The sequence below is a fragment of the Lissotriton helveticus genome, chromosome 2_1, assembly GCF_964261635.1.
Source record: "Lissotriton helveticus chromosome 2_1, aLisHel1.1, whole genome shotgun sequence".
NCBI classification, from domain to species: Eukaryota; Metazoa; Chordata; class Amphibia; order Caudata; family Salamandridae; genus Lissotriton; species Lissotriton helveticus.
In genome coordinates, this window is record NC_136059.1 from 1,854,539,654 (window position 1) to 1,854,546,899 (window position 7,246).

Consider the following 7,246-nt stretch of genomic DNA (forward strand, 5'->3'; position numbering starts at 1 on the left):
TCATGATCTGATGCTTTTAAGACCTATAGACAACCTATGTCCGCCATTATCACCTCATGTACTCAAGCGCACTGCCACTTATGGTATTTTAAAGTCCAAGTATACAGCTGGAAATGTTACTCACCCCAGCCCCCGCACTTGTTCTCAATTTTTATTAGATTCACAGACTAAGCTTAAATGTATGTATTTGAATACGAGGTCGATGGCCAAACATCACATGGACATATTCTTAATGTTGCGATCTGAGCAACCCGATATTTTGCTCCTTACGGAGACTTGGCTTAACGCAGACTCATTACCAGATATTTTGGCGGCTGTTCCTTCGGACTATTACATTTTAAATGCTGATAGACCTGCCAACAAAAGAGGTGGAGGAGTTGCAGCCATCATTCATAATGCTCACAAGTTTTCCCTACTACCGCCTCTTGCCCTTACAGGCTCAGAGAATATAGTTTTTAAAATGGACACGGACAGTGGAACACTGTTAATGGTCCTAATTTATCGCCCCCCTCAACCCATGTCCACTTTTGCTGCCTCATTGGCAGAACAACTAGCCTCTCTTGTAATTACTCATACTAAAATTGTTCTGTTGGGCGATCTGAACCTCTGGTTTGATGCTACTGACTTGGATGCTCAGGCAGCAGAACTTAAGGATTTACTTTTAGATCTGAACCTAATACAACAGATCCATCTGCCAACCCATGAAAAAGGGCACAGTCTTGATCAAATTTGGTCCCAGAATATCCCTCTCTCTATTTCTTCTATAACTCCTTGTATCTGGTCGGACCATTTTCTCATACACTTTACACTTACCATTGAGAAGGGCAAAAAGCAGCTTTTCCAAACAGGTGGGAAAATTAGAAAATGGAAGGACATTGATACTTCAGCTTTTCTGGACACCTTGGCTCTGTCCATTCCTCCCATGGCCAAGGACATTGATGCCATTGAAGAAGCCTATTCTAACTGGTTACGTCAGGCAGCTGACGCCCACGCTCCATGTATAAACATCCCCCGCTCCCGTCCTAATGACGCACATAAGTGGTTTACTCCACATCTGAAGTCTTTAAAACTGGAAGTGCGCCAAAAAGAGAGAAAGTGGAGAATTGGCTATTCGACACAAGATAAAGCCAATTATTGCAAGGCCCGTAAAGACTACCAAAAACTTGTCCTAAAACAAAAAACTGATTACTTCTCCGAAAAAATATTGAACTCTCGTAATAAGACAAAAGACCTGTTCAATATTGTGAATAATCTTAGCAGTAGTGACAGAACCACTCCATCGGTTACCCCTACCCAGGATCTATGCAACTCATTGAATTCTTTTTTCTTTAACAAAATTTGCACCATAAAACAGAATATCTTAAATACCTCGCCCCCCCTCCTATGGATGACGCCTACTATAATCCTCACACTTTAGCAACCTTTCCCCCTATTGATGGTAAGACTTTGTCCAACCTTTTTGCAAGGGTTAAATCTGGCTCACCTGATGATACCTGCCCTCCGTACATCCTGAGAGAGGTGGGGACAGCCATTCCTGAGGGCGTGCTTCCTTTGCTAAATGGATCACTTTTACAGGGCAAAGTTCCCAATAGCCTTAAGAAGGCCTCGCTTATCCCTCTGATCAAGAAAGTTGGAGCAGATCCACTTGATCCGTTAAACTATAGGCCTATATCACTGCTGCCTTATACTTCTAAATTACTGGAAGCCCACGTCTGTGCAAACGTGTCTAATTTCATAGAACAAACGGAATATCTTGAACCCAATCAGGCAGGCTTCCGTTTGTGTCACTCAACGGAAGCTGTAATATTGGCGGTACAAAATACCTTGAGGCGGAATGCGGATAAAGGAATCCACCAGGCCCTGGTATTACTCGATCTTTCGGCAGCATTCGACACGGTTGACTATTCCATTCTGGTCAACCGTGTCGAACAAGCTGGCCTCAGGGGGCCCTCTTTGAGTTGGATTCGTTCCTTTATCACAGGCCACACTCAATCTGTAAGATTGGGCCCTTTTACGGCTCCCACTATTTCCACCACATGTGGAGTACCCCAGGGCTCATCTTTGTCACCTCTGCTTTTTAATTTGTACCTGCGCCCACTACTGTACTCCCTAAGAAATGCTAAAGTTACCATTTACAACTACGCCGACGATCTACAACTCATCTTCCCTTTGAACACCAAGGACTCTGTGGCAGAATTTTATAACACCATGACACACATTCAGGGATGGATGAGTCTTAATCATCTGAAACTTAACCCAGGCAAGACTGAATTGGTCTTGCCTGGGCAAAGCGAACTAAGTTGGAACCCATGCTTTTGGCCTTCTAGCATGGGGGCTCCACCTACGAGATCGTCCTCAGTCAAAAGCTTGGGAGTAACAATTAGTGAGGACCTTTCTTTGAAGAGACAAGTGGGTACTGTAGTGTCGTCCAGTTTCTTTCAACTCAAAAAAATAAGGAAAATAACTCACTTTCTTACGCAGGCCGCTCTCTCCCAGGTCATAATTGCCCTTGTCCTATCCCGACTGGATTTTTCTAACAGTCTCTACTTGGGGCTCCCAGTGGGAGAGTTAAAACGACTTCAGTTGGCCCAGAATCAGGCTGCCAGGCTTATTCTTGGACTTACAAAGTGGCAATCTATTAGACCTTGTTTGAAACAACTACACTGGTTACCTGTTGCGCAGCGAATTGCATTTAAAACCGGGTGTATTATTTTTAAAACCTTACAAAACTCAGCCCCGAAGTTTATAAAAGATTTGGTCTCTAGATACAATCCATCTTTAAATCTTCGCTCTGCTCAAAAATCTTTATTGATCGTTCCATCTTTCAAAAGGAAGCGTCTTGGTGGCAGCTGCTTTGACCATCTTGCAGCCACCTTCTGGAATTCGCTTCCCTTACAACTGAAACTGAGTGGAGACCTTCTTAGCTTCAGACATTCTCTTAAAACCTGGCTGTTCATGCAGGCCTATTGCTGAGTTGTATTTCACTTTTAATTGTTGTGTTGTGTTCCCTTCCTATAGCGCCATGAAGCCCCCGGGCGTACGAGCGCTTAATAAATATATATTAACATAACATAACATAACATAACATGCCACATCACCATTGGCACAAGATTTATTCAGGGGTAAGAAGGTATGTTGTTGGATACCAAACTCAATGGAATGGAATCTCCATTTATATTCTATTCCTTTAATTCATTCAATCCTGTTTCCTTGGGCTGTCTTCAACTGTCAGGAGGGAGGTTGAAAGGGAAGGTCTTTTAAGGAAGGATCTTTGCCTGTCTTCCTTTCTATTTATGCCTCTAGAAGAGAATCTACTAGACGGTCATGGAAACACCTCTGGGAATCTTTTGATAGAAGGTGTATTTTAAAAAGATTGTTCCCCTTAGAATGTTCCCCCTAAACTCTAAAAAAATTCTAGACTTTCTACAGGAGGGCTTCTATAAGAATGTGTCTGTCTCCACTTTGAGACTTCAATATTTGGATGTCAGAGCCTTTAGATCCCTCTGGGGTAGCCTAAAAACCATTAAAAAACTAGTTTCAAGACTGTTTGGAGAGTTTTATTGAATAGACCAATGTTAAGAAATGTTGTCCTTCCTAGGACCTTCCTCTGGCCTTATCTCTCTTACAGGACCTCCCTTTGAACCAATGAAAGAATCTTGAGACTTTTTTTAACTCTCAAGGTTTTTTCTTAGTTGCCATAACATCGGCTAGAAGATTGGGACAGTTGGGATCCCGTTGGTGCCACTATCCCTATTTATAGATGTATAGAGTGATATTTTCTTTGGTGCCTAATTTGCTCCTAAGATTAATATAGCATTTCACAGGAAGTTGTTCTTCCCTCTTTCTTAGATGTAAATCTCAAAAGTCCTTCCATTTTTTCTCTTGATGTAGTAAAGTCTCCTACTATTTACCTGAAAAGGTCTTCTGTTTTTGGAATGTTTGAATTTTAGTTAATCAGTTTTGGCCATGCTAAAGTCCTCTAAATCTACTCTGGCTAAAAGGATTAAGGGGCATATTATCAAGGATGGCATTAAAATTATCGCCGGTTTAGCAGCAGAAAACTGCTGCTAAAGCGGCGATAATGGGCTTGATAATATGCCCTGGAGAATTCCAATAGAAGCCTATGTTCACATCAGAACATGGACTTCAATTGGAATTCTCAAGGGCAGATTATCAAGCCCATTATCGCTGCTTTAGTGGCAGTTTTCTGCTGCTAAACCGGTGATAGTTTGTAAAGCCGTTCTTGATAATATGTCTCCAAAACTGTTATTCTTTTGCTTGTACCCTTGTTGGTAAATATTTATCTGAAACGTATGCATGCTCATACGAGAGGCATCACTGCAGCTTGGACTGAATGGGCTGGAATCTCTATTGCAGATATTTGTGCAGCTCAAAATTAGTCTTAAATGTCTGCATTTATCTCTCATTCTAGGATGAATGTAATACAGGGTAGTAAGTTAAGATTTGGTTCAGGTATCCTTTGAAAATCTGACTCACAAAGCCTTTTGTAATTACCAGATTTATTTCTTTTTGAATAATATATTCTCCCTTTTTACTTGAGGTAATTTCTGATGTGTTCTTTGGAATACATTCGGTTGTCACTTACAGATGTTTATTCTGTCTTTTGTTTCCTGCTTCAATATTATGATAAGAAGGCCCATGCTTGGGTATATCCTCATTATGTAAGGACGAGGAAGGAGGTAAGCACGGATTACTTATCAATAATCTTTATTACAGTTATTTTTCCCTCATCCAAAAACTTACAACCCTCACTCCCGTTCTGCCTGAGCCTTCCTATCATTGTTTTTAGGTCTAGCCTGAGCCAGCGTGCATGCACTGCGAGGGGAGGCTTCTAGTAAGGGCTTTTCAACCCGCACCACATGCTTGGGCTTTTTTTTCATCACACCTATTGGCCTTTGGGTGTGTCTTTCTAGGAAAGACAGCATGCAATTGGCCAAAGGCAGATGCATGCTCTGCCTTGGCCTAGGCAGCTTGGGAGCGAGCAGCAGCACCATCTGGTTCAAACTATCTTAATTGGGAACAGACGGCGGTCGCGCTGGCCCTGGTGCAAATTCCTTTTAGCGCGCGCACGCACCACTCCCGGGCTTGTTTATCATTACCCCAGGTCACTTATGTGCTCGTACCATTCATAACAAAGTGGAGATGACCATCTCCTGACAGAAAAAAAGAAGAGGAATGCTGGGACCCTAATACTGCCCCTCCCACCAGGAGTACATAAGCAGTTCTTACCCAGCATCCCGCCTGTTCTTTTTTTTGTGGGCTGGTGCTGCTCCTGCTGGGCTGGAGTGGTGGTGCTTCTCTTATCCCCCTGCCCGTCTGCCTGGCGGTGCGGGCGTGGGGTTCCCTGGGCTGTCTCCTGGCCTGCTGGGCTTGTTGGGAGTCTGTCTCTGTCGGAGCTGGTGTCCTGCTTGATCTGCATGTCCTCCCAGTCCTGTGCGGCTGGAGTTGCCGGTTTCTTCCAGGGCGCGGGCTTGTCTTCCCGAGCTTGACTGGCTGAGACGTGCCGTGCTGGTGGGGCTCCTGCCAGTCTCCTGGATGTGCTGAAGATTGGAGTGGGGGCCTTGTTCCTGGGGTTGGCCCCCACTCCGGGTGAGTCCCGCTTGCGGGGTTTTTGTTAGCCTTCTTGCATGACAAGCAAATGTGTGGTGACGAGCGCTGGGGAAGCGTGTTCATTTCCAGTCTTTCTCAGGATGCGCATGGGATGTTCTTGTTCCCGGTGGTGGTGGGGACCTTGTTCTGCTGTTGGCCCCCGCTCTGGATGTTTTTCGCTCCTTTTTCTTCTGGCACCTCTATTTGCGTGCTGGTGCCGGTCCTGGAATGATGGCGGGCTGGCCTTCTGGTATTTGCCAAGATATGCAACGGGGACTCCTGGGGATGCTGGGGTTTGAACCCGGGGCCTCATACATGCGATGCATGCGCTCTGCCACTGAGCTACATCCCCACTTCTGTCCTCCCGGGGTTTGTTGCCCTGGTAGAGTGTGCCTTGGGTCTGGTCAGTGCTTCCTGTGTGTGCGCGTTCTGTTGGCTCCTCTCGGAGGGGCTTCCTATGGGGACTGCTTTCTTCCTCTCTGTTTGCCTGCTGCGGCCTCGGTGCTCTCTGTCCTGGTGCTCTCTGGGGTTCTCTGCCCCCGCACCCCTCCTAGGGAGCGTGGATGTCTGGCTGGTGGTGGCCCAGGGTCTGTTTGGGTTGAGCCACATTCTCAGCATTATTGTGTGTTAACCGCTTCAATACATGTACAAGCTGCGAGTGTTCGTGTAGTGCCAACTGCCCAAGTCTTGGCGCTGACTGTCTCACACTGAGTGCTTAATGTAAAGCACACAGGTGTTGATGCATAGCGCTGCTGTCCTGGTTTTTATAATTCAGTCGGGCATTGTGGTTCCAGGTTTGGTGCTTGTCATCAGCGCTGGTTCCTGTGCTCCTCTCCCTTGGTCTGCGTGGTTGGGGTTTCAGTTTCTGGCGTGCGGCCTTGCCTCCTGCTTGCCCCTGCTCTCGTCTGTTCTCTGGGGTAGGGTGTATTGGGGGACTTCTCCCTTTGGGTCTCTTCTTCGGGTAGTGCCCCTGCTCCTGGCCGCTCGTGCTTCTGAGTTTTCTTTTTGGGCACTGTTGGGAGGCCGTTGAGTTTGTTTGCTGATTCTCTGTGCTGTTGGCTTACACTCTTTCTATTTGGTGGCCTGCCTCGGATTGGCATGTGTTTCTGTCCCCTCTGTGGTGGCTGGTTCCGTTTTTCGCTGGCTCTGCCTGTGCTTGGTCCTGGGGTTCCCTGTGTTGTTTGTGTCTCCCTGCCTGCTTGCTTATGCCTTGCCCTCTGCTGCTCTTGTGTCGGGGTCGCCTCTCGCTTCTTCGGTGGCGGCCTGTTGGGGGTGCGATTCTGCCCCCAGCTGCTGTTGGTGAGTCGATGTTCCTGCTCCTTGGGCGGCTACTGGGGGGGGCTCCTGTTGACTCCCCTGGGTTTCTGTTGACCTGCCGCGGTTTTCTCTGCTTTTATTTGCTGCCCCTCTGCATTCCTGCTTCTCGGGGTGTCGCGGGTGTCATGGCCTGGCCTTGGGTGTGCTGCGTCAGTCCTTTTTCTGGTGGCCTTGAACCCCGCTGCAGACTAGCTGTTGTGTTGTGGCCTCTGCTCCGCTTGTGTGTCATGGTTATTCGCCTCTGCTTCCTGGCTTCTGCATGGTTGGTCGGCGTTTGGGCCTACTGGTTCCTGGTTTTGTTCCTCCCGTCCCTTGGGCT

At 46.7% G+C, this 7,246-nt stretch overlaps 1 non-coding gene across 1 annotated transcript; it reads right to left on the bottom strand.

Annotated features, from left to right (window-relative positions):
• Window positions 1–5,890: 5,890 nt before the first annotated feature.
• On the bottom strand, window positions 5,891–5,962 carry TRNAA-CGC (transfer RNA alanine (anticodon CGC)). Its single transcript has one exon. It is a non-coding gene; the product is annotated as a tRNA-Ala (tRNA).
• Window positions 5,963–7,246: the final 1,284 nt, after the last annotated feature.